The sequence below is a fragment of the Chlorocebus sabaeus genome, chromosome 17 (assembly GCF_047675955.1).
Source record: "Chlorocebus sabaeus isolate Y175 chromosome 17, mChlSab1.0.hap1, whole genome shotgun sequence".
Lineage (NCBI taxonomy): Eukaryota > Metazoa > Chordata > Mammalia > Primates > Cercopithecidae > Chlorocebus > Chlorocebus sabaeus.
In genome coordinates, this window is record NC_132920.1 from 31,107,680 (window position 1) to 31,125,934 (window position 18,255).

An 18,255-nucleotide genomic window follows, 5' to 3' on the forward strand; every position below is an offset into this window, starting at 1 on the left:
AGTGTTGTCATGAAGGGCTGGAGAGAGGGTTTGCAGGGAGGAGACAGAAACCTCAGGGAGGGCACAAGGCTCCAGAGCTTCATTCTCTTCTCATCGTTGTGGAGTCCCTTGCTGCCCAGAGGCTCCTTCACCCCCACTGATGCTCAGCCCCGGGTCAGCCATCTGTGCCTGACTTACAGCCCACTCGTCTCTTCTGCTCAGAGAATCTGAGAGCAGCGCGGCGGCGCCCCCCGTGTGGCCACAGGGCTAAGGATGGTAGCCCTGAGGTCCTACCTCACCTGCTCAGCCAAGACCTCCTCTGGGTCTCCCTGGGCTCCAGGCAGCAGGACAGGGGTCTGAACACAAGAGCGCGCGCCTACCCTAGGTCAGGGTTGGGATCAGCCGGGGTCTGTGTGGCTCCATTCATGTACGATTTATTGTATTCCATTGATTTATGCCTATTTTATGCCAATATCACACTGTTTGATGTGATTTATTACCCCAGGCTGTGGGGTCTTGGGGCAGAGCTACAATGCAGTCCATATCTGGTCTATTACAAGACCATCTGAGTGGAAAGGGGACCGTTTGGGCCTCTGGTCTGCCATGTACCCAGCATAACAATCGTTCTTATTTTGACTGTGGATGGAATATTTATTCCATTCCAGCCAGGCATGTGCATCCTGAGACCCTGTTTCAATGGCTAGAGTTTGCCTCAGGTCTTTTACTTCTACTATCGCTACTTTGGGTTTGTCACTGGGTATAGGTGGGGTGATGGTTTGAGGAAGATGTGGTAGAGAGGTGGAAGGGGCAATAAAACAGATTTCAAAAATTCCCTAGGATCCTTTCCTGAGATGTTGGCCCATATGCCATAAATACGACTTAATGAATGGGAAGAGTTTTGGGATGTTGCAATAGTAATAGTAAGCTGAATAGGATTACATTGGTTATATGGACAATTAGAAGAGGCAACCCCTTTTGTAAAATGGATATATGGCTTTAAGGACTGGCAAAGACTGGTGGGTGCGGTCCAGCCTGGACCTTTGGTGTCCCATAAGACATTAGACCAAGTATAACATAGGGACTCTCTTTTAAGGGGACAAGAGTCCCATTCCCACCAGTTAATACAACTACTATTTTTGGGGTTATCATGATCTTTACAAGAATTTGCTGTACCTTTCCAATCTAAGGAAGTCCAAGAGGGACAAAGATATTTATCTGAGGCAGTCAGCTGTCTTTAGTCCTGTAAATTTCCACAAGGCATGACTAGATAAGGATCAAAGGTAGTAATTTTGAGCAAACTTGATCTAGTTACATTAATGATGAGATGGGGGCAGTTAAGGGAAAGAAAAGAAGAAAAAGAGATAGATAGATTACGTTTTTCTTTTTATCGTTACTCTGGTGGAAGTCGACGGAATAACAGTCCATGTCTCCGGAGAAGGTGACGCCTTCTTGACTGGAGTATAATGGGTCCACCCTTTCTCAGTGGTCTGAACTGCTGTTTCAGTTGTTGTGAGCACCAGATAGGGTCCTTCCCAGGTACCCTCAAGCTTTCCCTCTTTTCAGCCTTTGATAAGGACACGATCTCTGGGTTGATGCTGGTGGGCCAGGAATTCAAGGGGTGGAGTCTGTGCTAGGAGACCTTGAGCCTTGAGGGAAGAAAGAGTGGAAGACAGACCAAATACATAATTTCTAAGGAACTGATGTTTTGTTTTATTCATAGGAAAGTCAGTAGTAGTGTTTAGATAAGGTAACCCATAAAGCATTTCATAAGGAGACAGGCCAAGATCCCTCTGAGGGGCAGTTTGGATTCTTAGTAAAGCAATGGGATGACATTTTGTCCATGGTAGCCGAGTTTCTAAAATTATTTGCTTAGATGATTCTTTAAAGTTTGATTCATTCTTTCTACTCTCCCTGATGAAGGCAGAGGCCAGGAAGTATGATATTCCCATTTTATCCCTAATACTTGGATTAGTCCTTTAGTAATGTGTGTGGTAAAGTGGGTCCCATTATCTGAATCAATATTCTCTATTATTCCAAACCCGGGTATGATATATTCTAACAGGGCTTTGACCACATTACTGGCTGTTGCACTTGGAAAAGGGATGGCTTCTATGGGTGGGTGGATAGATGGGTGGGTAAGATGATCTACTATTACCAGTAAATACTTAAGGTGGCCTATTGCGGGCATTTCAGTATAGTCGACTTGGACACATTGAAATGGCCTTAACCCAGGATTTCTCCCTCTGGGAGGTTGTCTTTTTAGGGTCTGCTTATGAGATTTTCTGCACACTATACAACTTTCCACTATTTGCTTGGTGAGGGTGTATATTCCTATGCACCCATAAACCCTAATAACTACATCACACATGGTTTGAGGACCCCAGTGAGATCCTTGATGAAGCTGTGACAATATTTCCCTCATAAGAGGTTTGGATAACATTTCCCTTCCATCTGGTGATAACCACTTTCCTTCTGAGTTTCCTCAGCTCCTAATATTTTAAACTTTTTTCTGATCTACTTGAGAGAAGATGGGGAGTGCAGCTGGAGATGGAAGATAAGGGGTTAGTCGAAAAATGGGTTCTGCTAGAGAAGAGGCAGCTTACTTAGCTACTTGGTCAGTGAGATTATATCCCTGGCCTTCAAATGGAGGATTCCCTTGATGTCCTGGGACATGTACAGCCATTGCTTTTGGCAATTATAAATTTTCTAGTACTTGTATTATTAGGTCCCTATGGAGTAAATTTTGACTTTTGCTGTTAATAAGGCCCCGCTCAGTCCAAATTTTTCCAAAAGTATGGACTACTCTGTGGGGAAAAGAAAGAGAGATCAGCCTGTTACTGTGTCTATATAGAAAGAAGTAGACATAAGAGACTCCATTCTGTTCTGTATTTGAGATGCTGTTAATCTGTGACCCTACCCCCAACCCTGTCCTTGCAAGAGACATGTGCTGCGGTGACTCAAGGTTTAATGGATTTTGGGCGTGCAGGATGTGTCTTTGTTAAACAAGTGCCTGAAGGCAGCTTGCTGGTTAAAAGTCATCACCATTCGCTTAATTTCAACTACCCAGGGACATGGACACGGCCAAAAGTCGCAGGGACCTCTGCCTAGGAAAGCTAGGTATTGTCCAAGGTTTCTCCCCATGTTTTAGGCTGAAACAATGCTGCTAAAAGGTTTATGGAGATGTTTGCATATGCACCTCAAGGCACAGCATTTTCCTTTAAACTTATTCATGTCACAGAGATTCTTGTTCATATGTCTTACTGTCGATTTCCTCCCTACAATGATCCCATTGTCCAGTCACTCCCTTTTCTTTAAGTTGGTAAAGATAATGATCAATAAATACTAAGGAAACTCAGAGACTGGTGCCCGTGTGAGTCCTCTGTAAGCTGAGCGCCGGTCCCCTGGGCCCACTTTTTCTTTCTCTATACTTTGTCTCTGTGTCTCATTTCTTTTCTCAAGTCTCTTGTTCCACCTAATGAGAAACACCCACAGGTGTGGAGGGGCAGGCCACCCCTTCATCTGGTGCCCAATGTGGAAGCTTTTCTCTTAGGTGAAGGAAAATTCTCTTAAAAAGAGGGGGAGTTAAAGTCTCTACAAAAAATCTAATTATGCTATTTCAAACAATAGAACAGTTTTGTCCATGGTTTCTGGAACAGGGAACTTTAGATTTAAAATACTGGGAAAAAATTGGCAAAGAATTAAAACAAGCAAGTAGGGAAGGTAAAATGATTCCACTTACAGTATGGAATGATTGGGTCATTATTAAAGTAGCTTTAGAACCATTTCAAACAGAAGAAGATAGCGTTTCAGTTTCTGATGTCCCTAAAAGCTGTGCAGTAGATTGTGAAAAAGAGGCAGGGATAGAATCCCGGAAAGAAAAGGAAAGTTCACACTGTAAATGTGTATTAGAGCCGGTAATGGCTCAGTCAACACAAAATGTTTACGATAATCAATTACAGGAGGTGATATATCCTGATACTGTTATACCCAGACCGTTTGTTCCCCAAAGAAGACCACCAGAGTCAAGTCAAAGCCAAGTGGCAAGGATCTTTTACTACAAGTTCGAACTTGGTCCCTCCATTCCACAGCATACAAGAGGGCCCAGAACAATGTGAGTGCTTGCTTTTTATAGCCCAATGTAAACAGGATATGTAAAGTTACAGGGGAACAAGGTAATTCTCTCGGTTACAGCATTACAATTGGTTAATATTATACATTTAGCATTTTTTATTGGTTCCTGCTGTGTCCTTATCGGAGATTTCCCAGGTGGTGTTTTTCTGAAGTTTGAAAGAAATATGGAGGAATGTGTTTGTGCTGGGCTCAGGAAGTTGAGAGATATATGGTGGGTTGTGTTTGTGCTGGGCTCAGGGAGTTGGGAGATATATGAGGAATGTGTTTGTGCTGGGCTCGTGCTGGGCTCAGGGAGTTGGGAGATATATGAGGAATGTGCCTTATTCCTTTCATTCCCCCCTTCTTTTCAGGTATCTCTAGAGCCAATCTTGGGTCTTATAAGTCTGATTCTGTTTCAGCGTTTACAGGTTGGTATTGGGCTCTGAGGACCGTGAGCTGAACGGTGTCAAACCTTTCTCTGACAAACTGCAAAATTCTGTTAACAACACAAGGTCCTACGGTAAGCAGAAATAGTAGACTTAGCAGAGGTCCAAGGAAGGGGGCTAACAGGGAAAACATAGAGGAATTCCACCATTGGTCTGCAGCTGAAGCAAACTGCCGTGTTCTTACTTCTGTGCTTAACTTGTGTAACTGTTGGACTCGGTCCTCTACAAGCCCTGATTCATTTATGTAGGAACAACAGTCTTCTTTTAGAAACATACATGTACCACCTTTTTCAGCAGTGAGCAGGTCTAGGGCCCTCCGGTTCTGCAAGGTTACCTGAGCTAGGGACATGAGCTGCCGCTGAAGGGAGGCAAGGGACTCAGCTGACTCCTCCATAGCAACGGCAAATTGTTGGTACAACCTGTTGCTTTCTATGAGGGTGTGACCTAGGGCTCCCCCCGCCATCCTGGCCGCACTGAGGGATGCGATGAGGGAGATTCCTGCAATGAGGGGGAGAAATATGGCTCGTGCAGGTCTCGGTCTAGGGACTGGGTGAATAGCAGTACTAGTCCAGTTACCGGTGTACCCTAGGAACTCGCCAGCAGTTAGTAGAGTCAACCGGGGAACTAATGTGACAGGAAGACACAGTAGGTTGGTAACAGAGGGACTAGATAGGTTCTTAGATAATGTCCCATTACACCAGAAGAATATGCCCAGCGGAGCCCTTAGGGTGATATTAGGGGGCACTGCAGTGATGCTGCAGAGGCTGGAATTGGTTCCTGAGAAACAGTAGGGAAACTTCTCCTGACTGGGGTTTAGGTATAGGGGCACGTTTAGGATAGGGGCATATGAGAGGTTTCGGAGGTTGTTAGCTTGGGCAGAGGTAGAGGATCCCCATGGCAGAGGGACAGCGGTTAGCGGTGGACGCCCTAGAGTGGCACACAGAAAGCAGCCAGACAGGCTGTGAAGTCCTGTAAGGTTAGCAAGTTCTAGTCCTTCTTGTAATAATTTTAACCAGGAGAAAGGATGTAAGTCTTGTGTTAGTCTGTTTTCTTGTCATTGGATATTCCCATGGACCAGGGGCAGTACCTGCACTAGACCTCACAGATAGAGGTGACTGCTAGGCCATGTGGAGGAGGAGTAGTATACAGCCCCATGTTGAGGCGTGGTCCAGCGGGAGTTCCAGGGGTCTCTAGCTATCCATGTATATGAAAAGTCTCCATCCCGTCTACGATGGAAGGGCCACTTAGGGTCTAACTGTTCTTCCTCTCCCCAATAACGGGACTTATGGATGTTACAATAGTTATAAGGACAGCCAGCATTTTGGTGCCACCAATAGTGTTTACAATTGTATTTAGTCTGATCAAACTCAAAACATATTATTGGTGCCACTGGTTTGGCTATTTGAAAGCCAGTAAAGTTTAGTAAAATTGGGCTATTGCACCCTGAGGAGAGGCAATCAGCACTGGCCAATAATTTCCTGGGCTTATGAGGTTGTCCAGGGTGGGTTCGGTTTTCGTAAAGCCAGAATCTCCAGACAAAGGGTTTAGGTGCTGGTTTGGTGTTTTCCCCAGCGGCCACTAGGGTGACTAACGTTAGGGCTAGACTACCTAACTGCATGTTTGCAGTGAGCTATGTTGCCGGCGCAGGGTGAGTTTTAAGGGGTTGTTCTTAGCTCTGTCCACAGTCCATGTGGCTGGTGCTTCAGCCGCCGCCGTGATTGGTCCTAGAAGGTCGGAGGTTGGGTGCACTGGCTTGACGTGGGTGTAGTGGATCCACGACGCGATGCCTTCTACCTTCAGGGCGGTGGGTGTGGTCACGAGTACCTGGAGTGGTCCCTTCCACCTGGGTTCTAGGGTCTTTTGTCGGTGTCGCTTAACCAGGACCCAGTCTCCCGGCTGGTACGGATGGGGTGTCAGTGGGGGACCGGTCTCATATAGTTCCTTCAGCTTGGGCCAGATTTCTTGATGAATTTTCTGCAAGGCTTGTAGGGAAAATAAGAATTCAGAGACATTTTCTGTTTCAGACTTAAGCAGATCATCTTTTAAGCTGGGAACCAGGGGTGGAGGTCTGCCATACATGATTTCGTAAGGGGTAAGGCCCAGTCTGTAAGGGGTATTACGGGCCCAGAACAGAGCGTAGGGGAGAAGGACCACCCAATTAGTGCCAGTCTCCATAGTCAATTTAGTTAAGGTCTCTTTTAAGGTCCAATTCATCCTCTCTACCTGTCCTGAACTCTGGGGCCTGTAAGCGCAATGTAGTTTCCAATTTGCCCCAAGGATGGAAGCCAAATCCTGACTTACCTTAGCGACGATGGCGGGCCCATTATCTGACCCTATCTGGACGGGGAAGCCATACCTGGGAAGGATATCTTCCAGATTTTTCTTTGCTACGACCTGAGCAGTTTCTCTTTTGGTTGGGAATGCTCAGTCCACCCTGAAAAAGTATCTACAAAGACAAGTAAGTACCAATACCCGTACTTTCCTGGCTTTATTTCAGTAAAATCTACTTCCCAGTAGATACCGGGCCTGGTTCCCCTGAGCCTTGTTCCCGTTGCAGTCTGGGATTGGGAGTAAGCATTGTTAAGCTGGCAGACTTTGCAACTTGTCACGATGCTGCTGGCCGTCTCAGCTGTATGTCTGAATTTGAGCTTAGAGCGCCTGATCAGGTCTATCATCTGCCGAGCACCCAGGTGGGTGGTTCAGTGGATGTGTTCTAACACTTGTTGTCCTAATTTTTCTGGTAGGATGGTTTGGTCATTAGTATCAGTCCACCACCTATTCTGGATCTGTTTCAGGGGAAGTTTGTCAATCCACTGGAGATCTTGTTCTGAATAATCAGGGAAATATGGCAAGTCCCGGGGGCCTGGGTCAGGGAGCTGGAGTGCAAGGAGTTGGCTGGGAGCCTTTGCCACATTCCTTGCAGTTTGGTCTGCCAGAAAGTTGCCTTGAGCAGTTGGAGTGGTTGGTTTCTGATGTCCTGGGCAATGCACAATGGCTAACTTTTCTGGCCTCCATAGGGCTGTTAACAGGGCTAGGATCTCTTGCTTGTTTTTTATCTCTTTTCCTTCAGCCGTTAGTAACCCTCGCTCCCTGTAAATGGCCCCATGTATGTGCGCCGTAGCAAAAGCATATCGGCTGTCTGTATATACTGTCAGCTTCTTCCCTGCCCTTAAGGTAAGAGCTTGGGTGAGCGCTATCAGTTCGGCCTTCTGGGCTGATGTCCCCTGGGGCAGGAGTTCCGCCCAGATTACCTCAGTCTCTGAAGTCACTGCCGCTCTAGCGTACCTCTGGCCTTGATGCATGAAGCTGCTCCCATCAGTGAACCAGACGAGGTCAGCATCAGGGAGTGGGCGGTCCTGCAGGTCCTCTCGAACTCCGTGCACTTGAGCTAGTATCTCGGTGCAATCATGGAGTGGGGCGTCCAGCTCCGGGTTGGGCAGCAGCGAGGCAGGGTTTAAGGTCATTGGGGGCAGAAAAGTTATCCTGAGAGGATTTAGTAGTAGTCCTTGGTAGTGGGTGAGCCAGGCGTTACTTATCCATCAATTAGGTGGCTGTTTGAGTACACCCTCGATGGCATGTGGGGTAACGACCCACACTTCTTGACCCATGACAAGTTTATCAGCATCTTGTACCATCAGGGCCGTGGCCACAATCATTCGGAGACAACGGGGCCACCCAGCAGCCACTGGGTCTAACTTCTTTCACAGGTAGGCAACTGGCCTCCACTAGGGGCCTAAGTTCTGAGTTATTACCGCCTTGGCCACACCCTTACTCTCGTCCACGTATAAGTGGAAGGGCTTGGTGACATCAGGTAGTCCCAGTGCAGGCGCAGAGAGTAGGGCGGTTTTGATCTGTTGGAAAGCTGACTTGGCTTCGTCTGTCCAATTAAATGGCTGCTGCCTCCGTGTTGCCTGATACAAGGGTTTAGCCAGTTCTGCGAACCCAGGTATCCATAGTCTACAAAATCCCGCCGACCCCAGGAATTCCCTCACTTGTCGGGTGGATTGTGGCCTGGGGATCTGCAGAACAGTCTGCTTCTGGGCGTCTGTTAACCAGCACTGCCCTCCTTTTAGCAGGGACCCCAGATATGTTACTTCTGGCTTACAGATTTGAGCTTTCTTTGCCGAGGCTCAGTAGCCTAGATTTCCTAGAGCTTGTAAGAGACCCTTGGTCCCTTGAATACAAGCTTCTTGAGTCTCAGCAGCAATCAGGAGGTCATCAACATACTGTAGTAAAGTTATTTCAGGGTGTTTACGTCGGTACTCACTCAGGTCTTCATGGAGGGCCTCATCGAACAGGGTAGGAGAGTTTTTGAATCCCTGCGGCAGCCTGGTCCATGTCAGTTGGCCACTTATGCCCCTTCCAGGGTCATTCCACTCAAAGGCGAAGAGCTTTTGGCTCTGAGGGGCTAAAGGCAAACTGAAGAAAGCATCTTTCAAATCTAAAACAGTGTACCATTGATGTTTAGGGTTTAGGGTACTCAGGAGGGTATACGGGTTAGGCACAGTTGGGTGTATGTCCACAACCCTCTTATTGATTTCCCTTAAGTCTTGTACAGGTCTGTATTCTCCACTATTTGGCTTTTGTACCAGCAACAACGGAGTATTCCAGGACGAGTGACATGGGCGAAGGACCCCTTGGTCGAGGAGCTAGCGAATATGCGGGGCAATCCCTTTCTTGGCCTCTAGGGGCATCGGGTATTGGCGTACCTGCACAGGGTCTATCCCAGGCTTAAGTTCAACAAACAAGGCAGGACGGTGTTTTGCTAGTCCTAAGCCCCCCGTTTCCGCCCAAGCTTCTGGATATTGCTGGAGCCAGGTTGCCGCTCCTGGTCAGGGGCCGCTCGCTCCTGGTGGAGCCAGTACTCATCTTCTAGGGTTATAGTCAGGACGGACATGGGCCAATTGTGGGAGTTGGTCACGATGGGCCCCTCAGGGAGGAAATGGATCTGTGCTCCTATTTTAGTTAGCAGGTCTCTCCCTAATAGGGGACAAGGGCTCTCAGGGATGACCAGGAAAGAATGGGTTACATTCCTGGCTCCGAGGCTTACTGTTCTTTGTGTTGTCCATGGGTATTTCTTAACTCCTGTGGCCTCTTGTACCTAGGAGGACTTGGAGGATAATTTTCCATTAGTTTTAACTAGGACTGAGTGTTGTGCTCCTGTATCGACCAAGAACTGGACTGGGGACCCCTCCACTTGCAAAGTTACCCTAGGTTCGGGGAGGGGGTCCAAACCCCGTCTTCCCTAGTCTTCGTCTTGAGTGACTAGTACGGGTGTAGACATAGGGGGTCCCTGTCCTCGTTGTTTCTTTTTGGGGCAGTCTCTTACCCAGTGGCCAGCTTCCTTACAGTAGGCACATTGGTCTTTGCTCAGATTATCATGCCTGGGGGGCTGCCTAGGTTGGGTGTTCTCTGGCTGTAGATGCTCTTTCTGTACTACTGCAGCCAGGACCTTGGTCATTTTTTCAGTGGCCTTAAATTGCCTTTCTTCTGGAGTATCTCTGTTATTGTAAACCCGCTGGGCTATCCGAAGGAGGTCCTGAATCTGCTTTCCCTCTAAGTCTTCTAATTTCTGGAGTTTCCTTTTAATGTCTGGGGCCGCCTGATTTACGAAGGACATTACGATAGCTGCCTGACTTCCTGGTGCCTCTGGGTCTATGGGGGTGTACTGTCTAAAGGCTTCCATTAATCTTTCTAAGTAGGTAGCTGGGCTTTCTGTCTTTCCCTGCAGAACAGAGTATACTTTAGCCAAATTAGTGGGCTTGCGAGCAGCTGCCCAGAGACCCGCCATTAGAGTCTGGCGATAAAGGTGTAGCCATCCTCTACCTTCTGCCATGTTGTAGTCCCACGCCGGCCTGGTCAGAGGAAAAGTCGCATTTATGAGGTCGGGGTTGGCAGTTGGTTGACCGTCATCTCCCGGGACCAGCTTTCTAGCTTCTACTTGTATTCTCTCTTGCTCCTCTGTTGTAAACAAAATTCGGAGGAGCTGCTGACAATCGTCCTAAGTGGGCTGGTGGGTGAACATGACACTATCCAGTAAAGCCATTAAATCTTTGGGGTTGTCTGAAAACCGAGCACTCTGAGTCTTCCAGTTATACAGATCACTGGTGGAGAATGGCCAGTACTGGAGCCTGGGGATTCCCATGTCATCTGGGGGTCCTATTTCCCGAAGGGGTAAAGTCACCATAGCGTCAGGCGGCTGGATGGGGCTAGCCCGCAAAGTGCGCCCTCGTGTCCACCCCGCCGGCCCTTCAAAGTTATTTTCACTTTCTGTGGGTCCGGGTGCGCCGGCCGCCTCCCGTCCGCCTGCTCCTTCTCACGGCTCAGCCCGGGGGGCTGGGGCCTGGGGCCCGGAGGGGTACGGAGGGGGTTCTGTGGACAGTGGGTCCCCGCTATCAGGTAGAACAGGATGGGGGTGGCAGTTGGTTGCTTGGATTTTAGTGGTCGAGCAACCAGTGTCTTACAGGGTTCAGGGGCTAATTGGAAAGGGGACAGCCAAGGAGGCGGATTCTCAACAAGATCCTGCCATATGAGGATATATGGGATTTGATTTAAGTGGCCCGCACGCCCAGGTAGGAAAATCTTGGACTTTACTCTAGTGATAACAGAGAGTCGGAACGTCCCTTCAGGTGGCCACCCCACATCAAAGGCAGGCCATTCGGAGCGGCATAGGGTAATGAGCTTTCCCCTCCTGATTTCCATACTAAGAGCATGGCCCCTTGCTCTTACATCCTTGAAATTACTTGTAAGGAGAGATAGGGGAGTGCTCTGGGTATTACGCATCCTGTAATAATTTGTAGTCTCTTCCTGTAAAGGAATGTGGGTTAGAATCCCCGTAAAGGAAATCTGGCTTATTAATAATATCTAGTTGCAAGCGCGCTCCGGCAGCCCAGGTCAGAATCAGCTGCTCAGATCGCAAGCGCGCTCCGGCAGCCCGGGTCAGAATCAGCTGCTCAGATCGCAAATGCGCTCCGGCAGCTCAGATCGCAAGCGCGCTCCGGCAGCCTGGGTCAGAATCAGCTGCTCAGATCGCAAACGCGCTCCAGCAGCCCGGGTCAGAATCAGCTCAGATCACAAGCATGCTCCGGAAGCCCGGGTCAGAATCAGCTGATCAGATCGTAAATGCGCTCCGGCAGCTCAGATCGCAAGCGCGCTCCGGCAGCCCAGGTCAGAATCAGCTCAGATTGCAAGTGCGCTCCAGAAGCCCGGGTCAGAATCAGCTCAGATCGCAAGCGCGCTCCAGAAGCCTGGGTCAGAATCAACTCAGATCGCAAGTGCGCTCCGGAAGCCTGGGTCAGAATCAGTTCAGATCGCAAGCGCACTCTGGAAGCCAGGGTCAGAATCAGCTGCTCAGATTGCAAGCGCACTCCGGCAGCCCGGGTCAGAATCAGCTGCTCAGATCGCAAACGCGCTCCGGCAGCCCGGGCCAGAATCAGCTCAGATCGCAAGCGCGCTCCGGAAGCCCAGGTCAGAATCAGCTGATCAGATCGCAAACACGCTCCGGCAGCTCAGATCGCAAGCGTGCTCTGGCAGCCCGGGTCAGAATCAGCTCAGATCACAAGTGCGCTCCGGAAGCCCGGGTCAGAATCAGCTGCTCAGATCGCAAACGCGCTCCAGCAGCCCGGGTCAGAATCATCTCAGATCACAAGCACGCTCCGGAAGCCCGGGTCAGAATCAGCTGATCAGATCATAAATGCGCTCCGGCAGCTCAGATCGCAAGTGCGCTCCGGCAGCCCAGGTCAGAATCAGCTCAGATCGCAAGCACGCTCCGGAAGCCCGGGTCAGAATCAACTCAGATTGCAAGCGCGCTCCGGAAGCCCAGGTCAGAATCAACTCAGATCGCAAGCACGCTCTGGAAGCCTGGGTCAGAATCAGCTCAGATTGCAAGCGCGCTCTGGAAGCCCGGGTCAGAATCAGCTGCTCAGATCGCAAATGCGCTCCGGCAGCTCAGATCGCAAGCGTGCTCCGGCAGCCCGGGTCAGAATCAGCTCAGATCACAAGCGTGCTCCGGAAGCCCGGGTCAGAATCAGCTCAGATCGCAAGCGCGCTCCAGAAGCCTGGGTCAGAATCAGCTGCTCAGATCGCTAACGCGCTCCAGAAACCCAGGTCAGAATCAGCTGCTCAGATCGCTAATGCGCTCTGGCAGCTCAGATCGCAAGCGCGCTCTGGCAGCCCGGGTCAGAATCAGCTCAGATCGCAAGCGCATTCCGGAAGCCCGGGTCAGAATCAGCTGCTCAGATCGCAAACGCGCTCCGGCAGCTCAGATCACAAGCACGCTCCGGCAGCCCGGGTCAGAATCAGTTCAGATCGCAAGCGCGCTCTGGAAGCCCGGGTCAGAATCAGCTCAGATAAAAATCTAGATCAGACGAGAGCCAGGGGACGTCTCCCACCATTCTCCGCTGGCCGTCCCATCGCACGTCCGCCAGGACTGCGCCAGCTTCAGTTACAGACCTCGCGAGTCACAGATTCAGGTTCAGAACAGACACAGACAGACAAATGGAGACGAGCTGGCTCACCTATCAGTAGATCGATCCTAGTAGATCCGTTGACCAGGGGTCTGGTGGGCTTGGGGAATCCTGGACGAGCCCCCAGATGTTATACCCAGACCGTTTGATCCCCAAAGAAGACCACCAGAGTCCAGAGTCAAAGCCAAGCGGCAAGGATCTTTTACTACAAGTTCGAACTTGGTCCCTCCATTCCACAGCGTACAAGAGGGCCCCGAACAATGCAAGTGCTTGCTTTTTATAGCCCAATGTAAACAGGATATGTAAAGTTACAGGGGAACAAGGTAATTCTCTCGGTTACAGCATTACAATTGGTTAATATTATACATTTAGCATTTTTTATTGGTTCCCACTGTGTCCTTATCGGAGATTTCCCAGGTGGTGTTTTTCTGAAGTTTGAAAGAAATATGGAGAAATGTGTTTGTGCTGGGCTCAGGAAGTTGAGAGATATATGGTGGGTTGTGTTTGTGCTGGGCTCAGGGAGCTGGGAGATATATGAGGAATGTGCCTTATTCCTTTCAATATATTAACATTGGAAGAAAAAGATCCAGAATTATCAGAGACATCAGAGTCTAAACCACGATGGCCAACTCCTCTTACAGCAGCCCAGTTGCCTGTAACTTTACAACCTCAAATGCAGGTTAAACAAGTACAAACTCCAAAAGAAGGTCAAATAGAAAAAGATAGAGTCTCTGTCATGGCAATGCCAATCCAAATACAGTGTCCACAATATCAGCCGGTAGAAAATAAGACCCAGCCACCAGTAGCCTATCAATACTGGTCGCCAGCCAAACTGCGGTATCGGCAGCCCCCAGAAAATCCGTATGGACAGCCAGGAACATTTCCAGCGCCACAGGGCAGGGTGCCATATCCTCAGCCGCCCACCATGAGACAATCCTACAGCACCGCCTAGTACACAGGGTAGTGCGTTACATAAAATTATTGATGAGGCAAGAAAAACAAGGAGATATTGAGGCGTGGAAATTCCCAGTAATATTAGAAGCAAGGCCACCTGGAGAAGGGGCCCAAGAGGGAGAGCCTCCCATAGCTGAAGCCAGATATAAGTCTTTTTCTATAAAAATGCTAAAAGAAATGAAAGAGGGAGTAAAACAGTATGGACCCAACTCTCCTTACATGAGAACATTATTAGATTCCATCGCTCATGGACATAGACTCATTCCTTATGATTGGGAGATTCTGGCAAAATCATCACTCTCACACTCTCAATTTTTACAATTTAAGACTTGGTGGATTGATGAGGCACAAGTACAGGTCCAAAGAAATAGGACTGCCAATCCTCCAATTAACATAGATGCAGATCAACTATTAGGAATAGGTCAAAATTGGAGCACTGTTGGCCAACAAGCAATAATGCCAAATGAGGCCATTGAGCAAATCAGGGCTATCTGCCTTAGGGCCTGGGAGAAAATCCAAGACCCAGGAACCGCCTGCCCCTCCTTTAATACAATAAGACAAGGCTCTAAAGAGCCCTACCCTGATTTTGTAGCAAGACTTCAAGATGCTGCTCAAAAGTCTATTACCGATGAGAATGCCCGTAAGGTCATAGTGGAGTTGATGGCATATGAAAACGCCAAACTTGATTGTCAGTCAGCCATAAAGCCATTAAAAGGAAGGGTTCCCACAGGATCAGATGTAATCTCAGAGTACTTTAAAGCCTGTGATGGAATTGGAGAAGCTATGCATAAAGCTATGCTTATGGCTTAAGCAATCACAGGAGTTGCTTTAGGAGGACAAGTTAGAACATTTGGGGGAAAATGTTATAATTGTGGTCAAATTGGTCATCTAAAAAAGAATTGCCTAGTCTCAAATAAACAAAATGTAACTACTCAAGCTACTACAACAACAGATAAAGAGCCACCTGGCCTATGTCCAAGGTGTAAAAAGGGAAAACATTGGGGTAATCAATGTCATTCTAAATTTGATAAAAATGGGCAACCACTGTCGGGAAACGAGAGGAGGGGCCAGCCTCAGGCCCCGCAACAAACTGGGGCATTCCAAATTCAGCCCTCTGTTCTTCAGGGTTTTCAGGAACAACAACCCCCACTGTCACAAGTGTCTCAGGGAATAAGCCAGTTATCACAATACAGCAATTATCCCCCGCCACAAGCGGCAGTGCAGCAGTAGATTTATGCACCTTACAAGCAGTCTCTCTGCTTCCAGGGGAGCCTCCATGAAAAATCCCCATAGGGGTATATGGTCCATTGCCTGAGGGAACTGTAGGACTAATCTTAGGAAGATCAAGTTTAAATCTAAAGGGAGTTCAAATTCATACTGGTGTCATTGATTCAGACTATAAAGGTGAAATTCAATTGGTTATTAGTTCCTCAATTTCTTGGAGTGCCAGTCCAGGAGACAGGATTGCTCAATTATTACTCCTACCTTATATTAAAGTTGGAAACAGTGAGATAAAAAGAACAGGAGGGTTCAGAAGCACTGATCCGGCAGGAAAGGCTGCATATTGGGCAAGTCTGGTCTCTGAGAGCAGACCTGTGTGTAAGGCCATTATTCAAGGAAAACAGTTTGAAGGGTTGGTAGACACTGGAGCAGATATCTCTGTCATTGCTTTAAATCAGTGGCCAAAAAATTGGCCTCAACAAAAGACTGTTACAAGACTTGTTGGCATAGGCACAGCTTCAGAAGTGTATGAAAGTACAATGATTTTACATTGTTTAGGGCCAGATAATCAAGAAAGTACTGTTCAGCCAATGATTACTTCAATTCCTGTTAATCTATGGAGTCGAGATTTATTACAACAATGGGGTGCAGAAATCATTATGCCCGCTCCATTATACAGCCCCACGAGTCAAAAAATCATGACTAAGATAGAATATATACCAGGAAAGGGATTAGGAAAAAATAAAAATGGCATTAAAGTCCCAATTGAAACTGAGAAAAATCAAGAAAGAAAAGGAATAGGGTATCCTTTTTAGGGGCGGCCACTGTAACGCCTCCTAAACCCATTCCATTAACTTGGAAAACAGAAAAACCGGTATGGGTAAATCAGTGGCTGCTACCGAAGCAAAAACTGGAGGCTTTGCATTTATTAACAAAGGAACAATTAGAAAAGGGACACATTGACCCTTCATTCTCACCCTGGAATTCTCCTGTATTTGTAATTCAGAAAAAATCAGGCAAATAGCGTATGTTAATGGAATTAAGAGCCGTAAATGCTGTAATTCAACCCATGGGGCCTCTTCAACCCGGACTGCCCTCTCCGGCCATGATCCCAAAAGACTGGCCTTTAATTATTATTGATCTAAAGGATTACTTTTTTACCATTCCTCTGGCAGAGCAAGATTGTGAAAAATTTGCCTTTACTATACCAGCCATAAATAATAAAGAACTAGCCGCCAGGTTTCAGTGGAAAGTACTACCTCAGGGAATGCTTAATAGTCCAACTATTTGTCAAACTTTCGTAGGTCAAGTCCCTCAACCAGTTAGAGACAAATTTTCAGATTGTTATATCATTCACTATATTGATGATATTTTATGTGCTGCAGAAACAAGAGACAAATTAATTGACTTACATATTTCTGCAAGCAGAGGTTGCCAATGCAGGACAAACAATAGCGTCTGATAAGATCCAAACCTCTGCTCCTTTTCCTTATTTAGGGATGCAGATAGAAAATAGAAAAATTAAGCCACAAAAAATAGAAATAAGAAAAGACACATTAAAAACATTAAATGACTTTCAAAAATTGTTAGGCGATATTAATTGGATTCGGCCAACTCTAGGCATTCCTACTTATGCCATGTCAAATTTGTTCTCTATCCTAAGAGGAGATCCAGACTTAAATAGTAAAAGAATATTAACCTCAGAGGCAACAAAAGAAATTAAATTAGTGGAAGAAAAAACTCAGTCAGCGCAAATAAGTAGAATAGATCCCTTAGCCCCACTCCAACTTTTGATTTTTGCTACTGCACATTCTCCAACAGGCATCATTATTCAAAATACTGATCTTGTGGAGTGGTCATTCCTTCCTCACAGTACAATTAAGACTTTTACGTTGTACTTGGATCAAATAGCTACATTAATTGGTCAGGCAAGATTACAAATAATAAAATTGTGTGGTAATGACCCAGACAAAATAGTTGTTCCTTTAACCAAGGAACAAGTTAGACAAGCCTTTATCAATTCTGGTGCATGGCAGATTGGTCTTGCTAATTTTGTGGGAATTATTGATAATCATTACCCAAAAACAAAAATCTTCCAGTTTTTAAAATTGACTACTTGGATTTTACCTAAAATTACCAGACATGAACCTTTAGAAAATGCTCTGACAGTATTTACTGATGGTTCTAGCAATGGAAAAGTGGCTTACACAGGTCCAAAAGAGCGAGTAATCAAAACTCAATATCAATCAGCTCAAACGGCAGAGTTGGTTGCAGTCATTACAGTGTTACAAGATTTTAATCAACCTGTTAATATTATATCAGATTCTGCATATGTAGTACAGGCTACAAGGGATGTTGAGACAGCTCTAATTAAATATAGCATGGATGATCAGTTAAACCGGTTGTTCAATTTATTACAACAAACTGTAAGAAAAAGGAATTTCCCATTTTATCTTATTCATATTCGAGCACACACTAATTTACCAGGACCTTTAACTAAAGCAAATGAACAAGCTGACTTACTGATATCCTCTGCATTCATAAAAGCACAAGAACTTCATGCTTTGACTCATGTAAATGCAGCAGGGTTAAAAAACAAATTTGATGTCACATGGAAACAGACAAAAGATATTGTACAACATTGCACCCAGTGTCAAGTACTGCACCTGCCCACTCAAGAGGCAGGAGTTAATCCCAGAGGTCTGTGTCCTAATGCATTATGGCAAATGGATGTTACCCATGTACCTTCATTTGGAAAATTATCATATGTTCACGTAACAGTTGATACTTATTCACATTTCATATGGGCAACCTGCCAGACAGGAGAAAGTACTTCCCATGTTAAAAAAAACATTTATTATCTTGTTTTGCTGTAATGGGAGTTCCAGAAAAAATTAAAACTGATAATGGACCAGGTTATTGTAGTAAAGCTTTCCAAAAATTCTTAAATCAGTGGAATATTACACATACAACAGGAATTCCTTATAATTCACAAGGACAGGCCATAGTTGAAAGAACTAACAGAACACTCAAAACTCAGTTAGTTAAACACAAAGAAGGGGGAGACAGTAAGGAGTGTA